At 42.6% G+C, this 15,703-nt stretch overlaps 1 protein-coding gene across 4 annotated transcripts in view; it reads right to left on the bottom strand.

Moving 5' to 3' along the window:
• SPATS2L (spermatogenesis associated serine rich 2 like) overlaps window positions 1–15,703 on the bottom strand; it is a 182,307-nt gene that overhangs the window by 165,493 nt on the left and 1,111 nt on the right. The window lies entirely within an intron of this gene.

Here is a 15,703-nt window from a genome sequence, read left to right as displayed (position 1 = left end):
GAGATGCCAAGCTCACTGGGCACCACTGGTTTCCTGGACAAAGTAGTCTCATTACTACTGGGTAAAGTATAAGCAACAAGTTAGGAAGGTCTGGTGAGGTCAGCCCCAGGAGTGGTGTGTTTTTACATATATTTTGCAAATATTTCCATTATCCATTTGGAAATATTTTAAATGGTAAATCGGCTTCTCCTTGGGAGGCATGACCTGTGGCCATTAATTAATAATGTGGGAACTAACCATAAAAGCATGTTTGAGTGAACCCATGGATTTGCTCAATCCATTTAAGCCTTCCTATGACCTCTGACTATGTAGGCATCATTATCTCTGGGTGAGAGCCCCGGAAGCCAGGGCTCAGAGATGGTACAGCGCTCTGCCCAGTGTTAGACGTCTACCAAGCACTGGACGGAGCTACATCTTAGATCCAATCCGCAGATTCATATCCCATCCTCTGCCCACAGTTCTGACTACTCACTAAGTGTGTAAAGAGCCCAAATTTAACTTTCTGGGCCCTTTGCACCAGCAACACTGGCATGGCAGACATGCTCTCCACAGGCCAAGTTGGTGGCCAGGCTGTATCAAGAGGCAAAACCATTTTAGTTATTGGGTGATGAGGGACCCTTGCAAGAACTACAATGACTGAAGGAAAACTGGAACAATTCTAAGCAAGAATGTGTAAGCTCAAGGGCTATGGAAATTCAAGAACTCAGAAACCAAAGATAGCTTTCTCAACTAGACCATAGTGGGTTATAAACTCTGCAACAAAGTACCTCTTGGATATGAACTATTACTATTAGGGTTTGTGTTGTTTTTTTTCCCTTGCATTTTTACTAACAACTGAGACCTACGAAATGACGAGGATTACCCTCTTAAATGACAACCTGAAGTGTTCCTTTGTTCTAAGAAATCCTGTGTTATGTACTGACCGGCAATACCTTGATCTTCGTATTAATTATGCATTTTTCCTACAAAAATTGACTGCCACCCTACAGGCTGCAAGTCAGGTTTGAGAGCTGCCAAGATGAATGTTCCAGATGGCTGACTTTTTAAAGACAACCTGTCGACTCACCAAATAATTCTTTGGGGGTTTATCCCCATATATTTTATGTCTTCCTATACCTATACAATACTTACAGCAATTCTACAGCTCTTGCCTGATGTATCATCTTATAGCTGAGGCTAAAGATTTTTCCTTTCAACCCCTAATATACAGGTAATGAAACTTACAATCCCTTTTGACAGCATCAATTTACTTTGGCTGCTACTGTTTAATTCCTATACTGAGTTGTGTGAAATCCTCTGATTCCTAAGGAGATAAGTAATTCTGGCCCAGTCCATCCAACTAAAACAAAGACAACTTTTGTGTTTTGGACTAAATAAATGTTTTCTTCCCTGAGGTTTGCTCTCATCAAATAATCATACCAATGTTTTGTTTCCTTTAGTTAACACCTTATTTTAATGAGGCTTGATTCCAAAACATATAAGAACATACGCACACAAGAGGTACTATATTGGGAAAGCCAAGAATTCCAGCCAAGTGTCCTATCTTTTATGTGGCACCAAGTGACATTTTGTGAAAAGCACAATGGTAACTATTCATTCCACCAGCCTTAAAAAGATAGGCATGAACTGCCTGCCAGAATGGAAAAGCTTAAGCTTTGAAATCAGACAGCTGGCTTCAAATACCATCCCTAACACCACTATCTCTGTGACCTTGGGCAAACTACTTATTCCCCCTTAGAGCCTTTTCATCTGAAAAATGGGGTAACAGCTGTACCTCGAGGGGGTTGTGGAAGAGTTAAGTGAGAATTTTGCAATTAAAAACTTAGCATATCACCTGGCACATTAGTAGATACTAAAGAATTCTTAGATTTTTTTTCTGCCTCTCTATAAAATGCCATTAGTAATTCCTTTTGCTGTCTCTGCGCAAAAAAAGAATGTGAAGGATATTAACTGCAGTGCTGTTTATGACAGCAAAGAAGTGGGAAGGGTCTAAGCGGAGGGAAATGATTACATTAAGGTATACTCATGCATTCAATGACTGAAATGCATGCAGTCATTGCAAATATTTTTCAAATAATATTTTTTGACAAGAGAAATTGCTATCCGAGAATTTAAGTGAGGAAAACAGAGAAGAAAACCTGTATAATAACAACAATAGCTCACATTTACTGAGCATTTACTATGAGGCATGTGTCATGCTATGTGCTTCACATGCATTATTTTATCAATTCTTACCATAAACTTACTAGATGCATACTATTATTATCCCCATTTTATAGAAGTTGAAATTATAAAGTTTTGATAGTTTAAGCAATTTACAGTCCCTACATAGGTAGCATGGCCAGGACTGGACTCTTGAAGTGGCTGATGCCAAAGCACTTTTAACTACAGCGTGACATTTATTCTTTAGTACAAATTTCTTAGGTCCACCATGAAGCTAGTTTAAACACACACACACACACACACACACACACATGTTTGCACATTCTCACGGTCACATACACATGCGTATCTGGAAGGAAAACATACCAGATGCTAATAATGACAATCTCTGGGTAGAGAAATTTTACTTGACTTTTAATTCTCTTTTATCCATTTCATTATCATAAGGTATATGCATTATTTTCACAAAAAAAACCCTTGTGAAAGTATTTTGTAAAATATATAGCACTACAAAAATAATAGTAGTTTTATGAAATGAGGGTTTATTCCTTGAATTATAACCAATTTGGGCTCCTCAGTGCTACTAGTCTTTCCAATTTTTTTTTTTCCGAGTCTAAGGTAAAGAGTGAGAATACAACAAAACACAGTACAGAACGCACCCTATGTATAATTGCCAGACATTTGATATTAACATAAAAGTCAAAGAATTTTGTGTGTGTGTGGGGGAAACCCTTTTCAAATAATACAGACTTTTCCATGTAGAGAAAACACATTCATTAGTGACATGATGGCGTTCTCTGTCATGGTCACAGGTAGTGAGAATGTCATGGAGCCATTTACATAGATGCAGGCATGCTGTTTAGACAAGCCTCAGCCTGATTACTGTCTGTCCCAGGAGGTGTGAGTATAATGATGAGCTGGCGTGTCACCTAAGGAATGATTTCCTGTCACACCACCCACTCATTTTCAAAGCCATGATTCCATAAAGAGAACAGAATGATATATGAGAAAGCAATTCCTCTGAACCAAACAAACAAGTTCATGTGAGTTGAAACTATAGGTGAAGCATGAATTTATCTTACTGAGTTGCCATTTTCTGAAAATAAATTAAAAATAAGCTTCTTTAGATATGCTTTTTCGTGAATTTCTCAAAAGCAAAATGAACACAGTCTAAAAGCTACTCCTAATGAATCCTGTTTCACTTCATAATAGAGGTTCGATGATTGTCAATAAAGGGATCAATAATGATAGCAGCACTAGGGCATCTAAGTCTTTCCTGATTGTCTCCTCTTAGAAAGTGTGCAGGCAAGAAAATAAACACAAGAGCAAAGTGATCAAACTGGTTCAAACAAACAAACAGCAAAAAAACTATCAAAGTTCATGTATGGATGTCAGGAAGGCTCTTGCAGAAAGTCACAGGGCCCATCCTTGGCCTGTCTTGGTCCACATTGAATCAAAAGCAGAGAAAGGACCATTCTCAAAAAGTGTAACTGACAAATCAGTGGCAGATGTACCCCTGAGAGACTGAATTTTTAAACTTAGAATTCAAAAATGTCTTGCTGGAGAGGAAAACTGATTTGCCAAAAAGGCACAAAAGGTAACCAGGCTAAAGTCCTCTCCATGGGACACAGACACAGCTGACTGCACAGGTACAGAATACAGAGAACTGGCTTCATAATGATTGTTCAGAAAGAGACTGGGAAGTTTTATTTAACTTTGTATATATACCAGCAACGTGCTGCCCCTGATTTGAAATGAAGGCCAACATGGTGTCTGATGAGATGAGCAAATGAAGGGTACCCTGGAGGAGGGAGTTGGGACATCCCCTGTCCTGGGTCGCTCAGGGAACCCAGGAGCAGAGTGCTGAGTTCAAGATGCCTAGCTTTTAAAAGGGCGCAGGCAGAGCAGCGGGTGAACGGTGTTAGTAGGATGGACTCTCAGCCAAAAGAAAAGGGACCATGTGAGCTTGAAAAGCGAAGCCTTCGAGTAGGAGGTACCATAGTGATGGCCAAGAACCACACCCAGGTGCCCTTCTGTCCGTGGCACTCCAAAGGGTGATGGACGATGAATGGGGATGTTGCAGGGAGGCAGAGTGTAGTACTTTTGTCCGCCTGTGCTTGGTAATGAGTATTAGTCCAACCACAAATGACACAAAGTCCAAATCTCAAGGGGCTTAAGATCTAGGAGCACTGCAGATAACCATTGGCATATGCCCTCAGCATCACAAAATTGTGACCGCCTCCTTCCTGGTAGGGTTCAAATGGCAGCTGGCTGGCTGAGATTCTGCGGAAGGGATTCCTGCTTTTGTGACCATCGGACCACAGCATCTACGATCCCCTTCCAACACCCACATCTGTGCTTCTAATTTCCATTGCAATGACTTTTCTGAGATACCCCCAGTGCATTTAGGTAAGCAAGAGCTAAACATGCCTCGCCTTAATAAATGAGAAATAACTATAAATTTAAAGGCAGGCCAGAAGAGGCGAGAAGATGAAAATTTACCAGTGTTTAGAAATTATGAATTAATTTCGTCGTGGCGCCTTCGTTGATATCACCCATTGCAACAGAAACAGTTTCTGCTCTGAGGCTACCAGGACAATAAATGAGTTGCTATATTCAGTGTCACAGGCCAGCACTAAATAATATTTTTAATGTTTTTATTTTTAATTTTTGAGGCAGTAGATTTACACTCCCTCCTTGAGTGTTCTCGAGTTTACTAGGACACTCTGCTGGGGCTATGGTGTTTCAGCAGGGCGATCGATTGCATCAAGAGCCCAGGAAGTGAGTGGCAGCCCCCTGCCTGTACTGAATCCAGTCCACCATTCAGACTTCACAGGCGAAAATAAATGAGAAAAGACAAAGACGTCCAAACCAGGACATCAGCAGTCATGGTAGCCAGCCTAGCATCTTCCTCTTTCCCCTGTAAAAATTACAGGACTGCCCACATTCCTGTAATAAACACTGGTCGATCAGAAGTGGCAGAATGTCAGCTCCGACTGTCTCACTGCTGTTTATGGCTTTTCTCTGTTATGCATTAGCAATCAGTACAATATATGAAAGTCAGCCCACACTGAGAACAACACTGCCTCCAATCAAAACCATTCTTTCCATAGTATACTAAAGCCTCCCCCCCTTCCTGCAAGCAACAAAGGCTACAACAAAAGAACTTCCCAAACACCCACGGTTCAGGAAAGAATGGCTCCAACAAAGTGAGTGTGAAATCTGTTCCCTGGTATCTAATTTGTATATGAATCTTTCTTTTCAGGGTATTTTAGTGGCTTCCTCTATCTATAATTTATCAGGAAAGAATAGAAATAAAAGTTTATTTTGATGGCAGTGCACCTGACTATTCAGAGATTCAAAAATCTGCTTTGTTTTTTCTTCTGTTATCCTGGCAGAGGATGTAAACATGGCTTTTTTTTCCATGGCTTCATGCTGTAGTCATAATCCCAGATGAATATTTTCACAAACGCGAACCATGAGGCAGGACCGGCCTTAAGTGAAATGTGAAGGCAACTTCCTTCTGGTCCTTTTTCACTCAGGGATGGCTGAATTCTGGGGCCCCTTAACCCAGATTTCTTCTTCCTTATCAGTCTCAGGGAAGGGTCTGTAAGTTTTACGCAATCTAAGGAGCACATATCTGCTAAGTTTAAGTTACCACTTCCACAGCATTGCATTTTAGGCTCTGCTGCTGGGCACGCTATATCTTGTTTTATTTAGTCGTAAAAATCATAACAAAGCCAGCGGTATTATTAATGTCACTTTATACAGGAGAAAAGTGAAGTTCAGGAAGATTAAATATTGGCTCACGTTCATATAGCCAGCCAATTACATCAGTCAAAACCAGGCTTTTCAAGCATCAAATGAGTGCTCTTTCTCTTCTAAACCATACCGGTCTTAGGAAAGAGAATAGAATTTTTCTAACATAGGATTTTGCATCTTAGAAAGCAGGAAAGAGAAACTGTTGATATTTGAAGGGTAGAACAGCTTTTCTCATCACACATAAAGGCAGCCATCTTTCTCATCCACACCTAAGACCAGCCTTCCCACAGGGAACAAAGAAGCAGATGTATCATCATCGAGGAAAATCAGCCCTGTATTGCCTTCCCCTTCTCTTCCCAAGTTGCACACAAGGTACACATGGGAAACGGAAACCAGTGGGGCAGCCAGTGTTTGGTGTCAGGGGTCTGGAACCAGGAAATAGCCAGTAGCCAGGCCAGCTATTCGGTTCCACAAAAACTTATGAACTGTGTTTCTTGCTGGCAGGTGTCTGCACCGAAGAAGCCTGGAAGGGAGTCGTAGGCACTCACCCCAGGGATCGTAGCTCACAGGTAAGACTGCTGGGCTAAGAAGGCTTGAAAATAGGTGATGAGACCCTTACCCAAGGCAATTTGAGATGCCAACCCAAGAACTCAAAGCAGAGACTTGGGAATGGGAGAGAGGAAGGAGAACCCAGGGCTCAAAATGAAAACGTGGCTACCCAGGCATGAGAGTGTTCTGGGGTTTCCTACATACATGGCCTGGGCAGACCAGGCAGCATGATCAATCCAATGGACAGTAGCTTGGGTACAGATGGTGAGGAGCTGTAGCCCCCCTGCAAAGGACCCAAACTGGTCCCAGATTCTGCAAATGGGGGAGCAATCACCATACCAGAGTGCTCACCATTGTCTCAGGCCATTCTCTGTGTAGCTAAGACTTTCAAACTTTTTTTAAAAGTATAGTTGATGGACAACGTTGTGCCAATTTCTGCTGTACAGCAAAGTGACCCAGTCATACATATACACACATTCTTTCTTTATATTATCTTCCATCATAATCTATCCAGGAGATTGGATATAGTTCCCCATGCTGTACAATAGGACCTCATTGCTTATCCATTCTAAATTTAATAGTTTGCATCTATTAACCCCAAACCCTTCATCTATCCCACTCCCTCCCCACCCCTTGGCAACCACAAGTCTGTTCTCCACGTTTGTGAGTCTGCGAGTCTGTTTCTGTTTTGTAGATGGATTCATTTGTCCCATAGTTTAGATTCCACAAATAAGTGATATCAAATGACATTTATCCTTCTCTTTCTGACTTACTTCTTAGTATGAGAATCTCTAGTTGCATCCATGTTGCTGCAAATGGTATTATTTTGTCCTTTTTTATGGCTGAATAGTATTCTCTATGTATCACATTTCCTTAATCCATTCATCTGTTGGTGAACATTTAGGTTGTTTCCATTTCTTGGCTATTGTGAATAGCGCTGCAGTGAATATAGGGGTACATGTATCTCTTTGAATGAAAATTTTGTCTGGATATATGCCCAGGGTGGGATTGCTGGATCATATGGTAGTTCTATATGTAGTTTTCTGAGGAACCTCCTTACTGTTTTCCATAGTGGTTGTATCCATTTACATTCCCACCTACAGTGTAGAAGGGGGTCCCTTTTCTCCACACCCTCTGCAGCATTTGTCATTTGTAGACTTATTAACAATGGCCACTCTGACCAGTGTGAGGTAATACCCCATCATAGTCTTGATATGCATTTCTCTACGAATGAGCAACCTGAAGCACTTACGACTTTTAAGCTTTTCTTTTTAGCATAAGAACTTTTCCCCCTACCAGAATCTTATACTAGCACCTAATATGTAAAAGCAAATCAAAAGAATTGCCCAAGGGGATTCTTCGCAGACCTGAAAAGCTCAACAGAACACCAGACGCAAACCACCAGGGGAGAAGCACTGAGTCCCAAGGCGCATGAGACTCACTGGCATCTGATTCCATGGGACTTTTCTCTAGATCGTCGTGGTTTCTTCCTTCACCTCCAGCTTCCTCCCTCCTGCTCCAACCTGATAAGCTCTGGTTTCCTATCACTGGTTGACTTTTCCCCTTAAAAACATAAAGTTCTGCATAGCTCTTAGGACATATTGTCTCCTTGGTTCTCCTGACAGCCCGTATACCTTCCTCCAAGTCTTTTGGGCCAAATGATCCATAGATTGCTGCCCTCATTATCTGAAGGCCTAACTAAGGAGAACTTACCAATCAGTGGCCATATCAATTTGTTTGATGCACAGTGGCTTTATCATGTACATATGATTGAGGCTCAAGTGGGGCGGGCGTTCCCATTGTGGCTCAGGGGTAACGAACCCAACTAGTATCCATGAGGATGTGGGTTTGATCCTTGGCCTCACGCGGTGCATTAAGGATCTGGTGTTGCCCTGAGCTGTGATGTAGCTCACAGACTTGGTTCAGATCCCGCATTGCTGTGGCTGTGGTGTAGGCTGATACCTGCAGCTCCAATTCGACTCGTGGCCTGAGAACATCCATATGCTGCAGGTGCGGCCCTAAAAAGACAAAAAAAGACAGTGGTGGGGAGCTGGGACTTCGCCACTGGGGAAAGGTCCAGGGCAGGATGGGGATCTTGAAGACCTACTCGGGGCTCTTGGTGTTGCCTGTTTATCACATGCGGGAGGCTTTGGGGGAGTGGGACAGACTCCGCTTGCCCTGCGCTTGCTCCTCGTGTCTGCTTCAAACCCTCCAGTATCCCTGCTTCCACTCCTGGCGGTGACTGGCTAGGCCTGGGGCGACAGATGTGCCTGACTCGTGACTGCAGCCCTGTGCACACTCTGTGAAGGACTCTCGGCTGCCGTTTTCGCAGTCTATCTCTCTGATTCTGAATCTTCCCTTCAGCGCTTTAATATCTCTGGATTTAAGAAACAGAGCAATTGCTGCTTCTCTATACCTGGAGGGCTGACTTAATCATTCGAAAGGCTCCAGGGCTGGCCTCCTCCGGGATGCCTCTCCCGGGAATGAGATGTTCTGTAACAATGCTGTCCAACAGGACTAGATGCCAGCCACACAGGTAGTTTAAAATTTCCTAGAAGCCATGTTTTTTAAAAAATGTGAACTTAATTTTCATAATATATTTGGTTTAACCCACTATATCCAAACTCTCACCATTTCAACATGGGATCAATATTAAAATCTGTTAATGAAGTATTTTCCATGCTTTTTTGCATATCAAGTCTTTGACCTCACCGTGTATTTCACACTTGGAACACATCTCAATTTGGACCAGGCAGCTTTCAAGTGCTCAAGAGCCACACACAGCCAGTGGACGGCACAGTTCCATAATCTCTTCTCTCTTCCTCTCCCCCCTCTCATTTCTCTCTTGTAACAACTCATTTCCTTTAGGCGGGATGCTGTGGGCAGGGAGAGACAGTGGGGGCCAGGATCATTAGAGAAGACTTTGATACACACCCGAGGGGAGAGCCCAGATCACAAAGGAGCTTTTGTGCTGGGCTCGGGAGCTTAGATTTTATCCTGGAGAAGCAGTGACTCCGCTGAAGGATTTTAAGCAGCAGAGAGTCGTGATCAAATTTGCCTCTTAGAAAGGCGGCAGTGTGGGGAAGGGATTGGAGGCAGGCCAGGCAGAAGGCAGGGAGACCAGTTACAAGGCTACTGCAGTTATCCTCAAGAGCGATGAGGGCCTGAACCAAGGCCATCATGGCAGTAACAGCCTGAAGAGGTGAGGGCAGATGCAAGAATTTGAGAAGAGGGAGTTCCCGTCGTGGCGCAGTGGAAATGAATCCGACTAGGAACCATGAGGTTGCAGGTTCGATCCCTGGCCTTGCTCGGTGGGTTAAGGATCTGGCGTTGCCGTGAGTGGTGGTATAGGTCGCAGATGCAGCTCGGATCCTACGTTGCTGAGGCTCTGGTGTAGGCCGGTGGCTACAGCTCCGACTGGACCCTTAGCCTGGGAACCTCCATAATGCCGAGGGAGCGGCCCTGGAAAAGGCAAAAAGACAAAAAAAAAAAAAAAGAAAGAAAGAAAAAAGCCACTTTATCAACTCTGCAGATTTGACTGAGTTACGTAATTTCCATGAGCTACGGAGCCCCCTCTTTAGAAGAATACGTAATCCCTACCTTGCAAGGTAGAGGTGAGGTTTAAATGAGACGATCAGTGAGTGGTCACCATCATGAGGAGGCTGCTAATTGCCTTCGCTCTGTTCTGAATTTCTAGGACTTGGGTGCTGCTGAAAACGAATTAGTGCCTGGCAACCATCAGCATCTTGATCCCTCAAGGAGAATTAAAGAATCAATCTTAGTGTTAGGAAGGGCCCTTAAAAAGCCTAATGGCCATCTGATGTTTGGGTCCTTTCTTCATCCAGTCCCTATTCAGTCTTTGCGCTCCCACGGCCTGGCTGACAGCTGCTCTACAACATACTCTCTCCTCCACCTTCCCAGGCTTCAGTATGGCTCCTCAGTAAAAGGGAATAATAAGTGCATGTACTTGAGGGCACTGCTTTGAGGAAGAGTGGAGACAATGCATGTATTTAGACATCACTCCTAGAGCCCCCGCGTGCATACACTTAGTCATGGGGGTCTTACCATCTCATGAAATAGTACAGTCCACAACAGGGCCACCTTGGGTATCCTGACCCCAAGTCTGTCTCCCTGAAACTTACACCCTCAGGACTAGTTTTACAATCCAGGAGGTAGTTCTACAGGCTCAAAATCGGGGAGTCTGGGTTCTGTTACATATGTAACAGTATGTTTATTCATTTACTTGCCAGTACTGGGCAAGGTCCCTGGTTACTTGGAACCACAGTCAGGGCTGACCCTTTTATATGACTATGAAAGTTCTGACCTTGAGTGCTGTTTCCATACTGCAGGAGGCCTTTTCGAGCATTCGAAGCAAGTTGGATGCTACCCAGAAAAGAACCGTTACACTGCTTACAAGATTTATGCTGTGCTTTATGTCATGGTCAGTTCAGCACTTGGCACCAAAAGTAATTATTGCAGGTATCTGCATATCCTTTAAGTTTCATTCCTGAACTTGCAGACCACCAGGACCCAAGAGGGACCTAGCAGGGTTTCAGCTTTGGAGTAGTGGTGGTAAAACAGAGGAGTGATGCGAGAGCCAAAAAACCCTGGAAAGCCTGCCCTGGGCTCCTCCCAACCCCGCTGCCCTTCCCCCACCCCTGCATTCCCAATCACAGCTATTGAAATCTGACCCAAAGCCTTTCAATAATCAGTGCAAACAACTGTCACTCTAGGAAAGTTCCCACCCCCCATCTACCCACCAAGCAGCAGGATTTTCCCGTCTGAGTTCCAGGAAACTTTTGTTTCTGAGATACATGTGTTATCTCTCCTGCTAGACCACCAATGTCTTCCCAGCAGAAACAGTGCCTTGGTCAAAGTGAGTCTTACTAAAAGCTGAAAGAATTAAATTTTGTCCTGACTACAATATGAGAGGTGTGGTAACTCTTCCCTACCCCACTTTTCATCCCGAGGTGGCTCCCCAGATGATTTTTTTTTTTTTATTGTAAACAGGCTTTTAAATGAAAGGCTTGGGTCGCTCTGCAGTACAGTCTTCGATTTTAGAGCTGATTGGATGAATATTGATATAAGTGACAACTCTAGTCTAATTGTTTTATGTCTAAAATATGGGCATAAGGCCTGAATGCTTTCATTTTTGCTCAGTAATGGGACCCATCACTCCACCTTAAAACAACAACAGCTTCCTTGATTCTAACTCACAATTACCAGCCTCCATCATTATCTCAACTCTGGAAAATGCCAAGGCCTCAGAATCCTCACAGCTGATGAATGAGAGGCTGATTAGAACCTCTGAAGAAAAACAGGAGAAAACTCCTTGACAGATGCCTCCTTCAAAGGCTTGTCCCTGTTATCCAATGTCAACATTAATTTCTATGTTAACAAATATTTATTGAGGTCATGACTAGGTATCAAGCTGCAAGGAGGCTCTGAAGACGTGACGGTAAGCAGTACACAGGCAGTATCAAAGGCCATCTTTCTTCTTAAGGCACCCTCCTAGTTTCTACAGGTCTACTTATCAAGGGCTTGCTATGCCCAAGGCCTGTAGATGGTTCAAAGATAGCACAGAAGGTCCATCGGTGCTTCTTAAGGAATGTGCAATCTACTTGGGAAAGCAAGACTTACGAAAACAATCGCAAGGAGTTCCCACTGTGGTTCAGCAAGTTAAGAATCGAACATAGGCTCAGTGAGGAGGCAGGTTCGATCCTTGGCCATGCTCAGGGCTAAGGATCTGGCCTTGCTCAGGGTTAAGGATCTGGCATTGCTCAGGGTTAAGGATCTGGCATTGCCACACAGGTCGCAGATGTGGCTCAGATCTGGCGTTGCTGTGGCTGTTGTGTAGGCCAGCAGCTGCAGCTCCGATGGACCCCTAACCTGGGGAACTTCCACATGCTGCAGATGCGGCCTTAAAAAAAAAATACAATAGTATAAGTAAATACCTAATGCTCTAAAGGAATGATGCAGACCACAGGGCAGAAGAGGAAGAAGACAGTGAAAGTAGCAGGATTAGGGCAGGTGCACTCGACTTGGAGATGGTCAGAAGAAAAAGGAAAAGGCATTCTAAAATGGAGAGCATGGACAAAAAGGTACAAAGTCATCTTAGAAGGGTAGTGAGATCCAATTAGTAGGAATAGAAGGTTCATGTTGGAAAAATAGAAAATAAAGTTGGCAAGTCAAAACTGGGCAAGAGTGAGGTATGCTAAAACCTGGTTGAGAGGTTGGACCAAAAGGGTCAGGTGGTGGTAAGTGGGGGGTATATACAAAATCTTTAAATTAGTGTAAAGAGCACTAGCTTTGGAATCAGCCAAACCCGAGTTCAATACAAACTTCTTGCGAGACAATTCAAAATTCTAAGGAGGGGAGTTTTAGGAAGGTTGATATGGTGGAAATGCACAGAATGGGGAAAACCTGATTACAGAGAGAAGGGATGTAGCTGATTAGGTCCAAGTCTGGGTGATAAGGAGAACCCTAACAAACAGTATGAAGGAAAGAAAGCCTTTTCATTGTGAAAGGAACAGGCTTAGCAGAGAATATGAAAAGTTGATCAGGCATGTAGCCCGTGGCCTAACAACAAGACATCAACCATGAAAACTATTAAACAGGTGCATAAGTGAGAACAGAGTTTGTATCAGAACTAGAGAGATTTGTATGGTATAAGGACAAATAACACATCACATTTTAAGAATTGTTTAAGAATATTTTTATTAGGAAATAAAATACTAGCTGTTAAAAAGAATGGGAATGACATAAATAGTAGGGAGAAATGCATCTTCATAGACTATTTTTCTTAGCTCTAGTACTTAGGGGATCCTATCCATTATCACAACACTGAACGCATAAACTTCTGTAGAAATTCAGCATATGGCCTATTTACATAACAAGCATCACAACTCCAAATTAGCTAGTTTGATGTGTCAAGGAAATAACACCTTCAGAGCAGACTACTTCAAAAAATGGAAGAAAAAAGAAAGGTTTGTTTTTCTTCTATAATTATGTGTGCTGGGTTTTTAACTATTTGTATCGTGAAATCATATTTTAATTGTGATTACGCTTTCAAGACAGAACCGTGATGGAATGAATTGATTGGCTGAATTATGCACAATCATTCAGAGATCAATAAACAGACTCCATCACTTAAATCTGTCCATATAATATATCTGCCCTCATGTCCTGTGTCATGCTCGTAAAAGCAACTGTTCTGTGTACAAAAATTGTTAACAGCCGTATGATTCAATTATCACAGTCAAATAACAGTACAGGGTCTATGGAAGTGACTAGGAAAGAAGCACGAGGCATACAAAAACCACTCCACTCTCATCACATGGCCAGACAGGTGGTAGCAGCTTAGATCTTAACCATGAGCAAGCAACCTCAGTTTCTTCCATTTTATCAAACTGTAACCAAAAGTTCCTGTCCTGCCTCCTAAGACGCTGATTCAAGCTGGGTAAATGTAAAAGGATGGAGACCACCTAGGTGCCTGCAACACAAAAGCCATCATGAATATTCATGGCCAACTCCAGCACAATTCTAGGATCGGAGACTGAGAAACTGACAGAACCAAAAATGAAACATTTCTAAAGCTTAACTTCTGATGGAAAATGGAAAGTTATTTCCAGCTGGACGGCAAAGCTGGTCTTTGAGAAGCTTCCGATTGGCAGCGCATCAAAGACTGCCATGGTGTGGCCTAAGCCTTTTCTTTCCCTCCTCATTACAGAGGTGGCCAAGCAGCCTCGCAGGCTCATAGGAAACCATCCCCACAATGGCCACTGGAAAATCAGTGCAAGCACAGAAACAGTTGATTGAAGACTTTCATTAGGGGGCTCCCTAAAACAAAATGAATATAAAAGGAGTCTGGATCATTTTGCCTGTGTAAGTCAGTACTTTAAGTTGATTCCTAGAAAATGATTTAATATTTTCAGAGGCAAGGCTTAAAGAAAGAAAATTGCCAATTAATATACTTCTTTCCCAGATGCTAAGTTTTTTACAATTCTCTTAAATATTCTCTGCATTCAAGTGATTGTATTTTCATGCAAATTATCCTTTGGAGTGTGCGTGTGCATGTGTGTGTGTGTTTAAAGCCACACGGATAAAGAATTGGACATATTTTTTGTTCTGCTCCTTCATAAAAGAGGTTTTAACAAAGCTTGAGTTTAATCCAAAACTCTAATTAGAGACTGCAGCAGTATTTGCCTTGTCCAAATAGAAAATCATTCCCAAAGTTGATTTTTTCGCCAGTAGGAGCTCCAACAAATATTTTCATACACAGATTTTTTTTTTTAAACATTACAGTTACTTGATAAAAACTGCCCTCATCCACACAATACACTGCTTTCTGGTTGATAGAGTTTTAGAAGGCTAATGAAATAGTTTATCCAGAAGGCAGCTGTAGACTTCATTTTCAGAGTATCTTTCAAAATAACCGGATTTGTTACTTTAATATTCTTTTTTTTCCCCAAAATTAAGCAATTTCTGACTTCCTGTCCCTCCTTTCCTTGCCATATTGCACATCTGCTTAATCTCTAGAAAACAGAATCAGTAAGAATGGCCATGGACTGTTCCTTTAAGACAAACTAAATCAGTCATAAAGGTCTCACGATCTTACTCTTTCAAAGCCTCTTCCTCTGCATAGGTTCTAAGATTTCAGTCTTTTTTTTTTTTTACTTTCGAGGGTACTGGTAAAAGTTTTTAATATCATATTAATATTTTAAAAAAATAAGCAAGTGAAAAATAATACACATAACACTATGTAAAGAAAGAGACTGAGGTTCAAGGTTTTGCACTCGTTCTCAAGCTACGTACAGATTCTGTAATACAACCAATCAAAGGAAAATGCACAGAAACAATCTTTACAATGTTAGGTCTCCAAAACCTTGGCATCTGCTAAAACCAGGACTTTCTGGGAACTGAAAGCTCAAGAAGTTCACAAACACACACACCAACTCCCCGCAGGAAGTGGAAACCTCCAGTTGAGGTTTCAGTAGCATCCCTGTCCAGGTACAGTCTCAGCCCTTCACATCCTACATCTGCAGTAAGTATTAACCACCGAATAGACTGCGAGCGAGCGGGGCCGATCTTCAGAGACAAGGAAAACTCGAGCTTATGGAGAAAGCGAGAAGACCCTCTCCATCTCCGGAACCACCGCTGCCTTGGGCTCTAGCCGCCACCGCCGATTCTGGGTCCACCCTCCCAGAAACGGCTGAGCGACCACTTCGTC

The sequence above is a fragment of the Phacochoerus africanus genome, chromosome 3, assembly GCF_016906955.1.
Source record: "Phacochoerus africanus isolate WHEZ1 chromosome 3, ROS_Pafr_v1, whole genome shotgun sequence".
Lineage (NCBI taxonomy): Eukaryota > Metazoa > Chordata > Mammalia > Artiodactyla > Suidae > Phacochoerus > Phacochoerus africanus.
The sequence above is the reverse complement of the archived record's forward strand: the minus strand, read 5'-3'. Positions and strand labels throughout refer to the sequence as shown.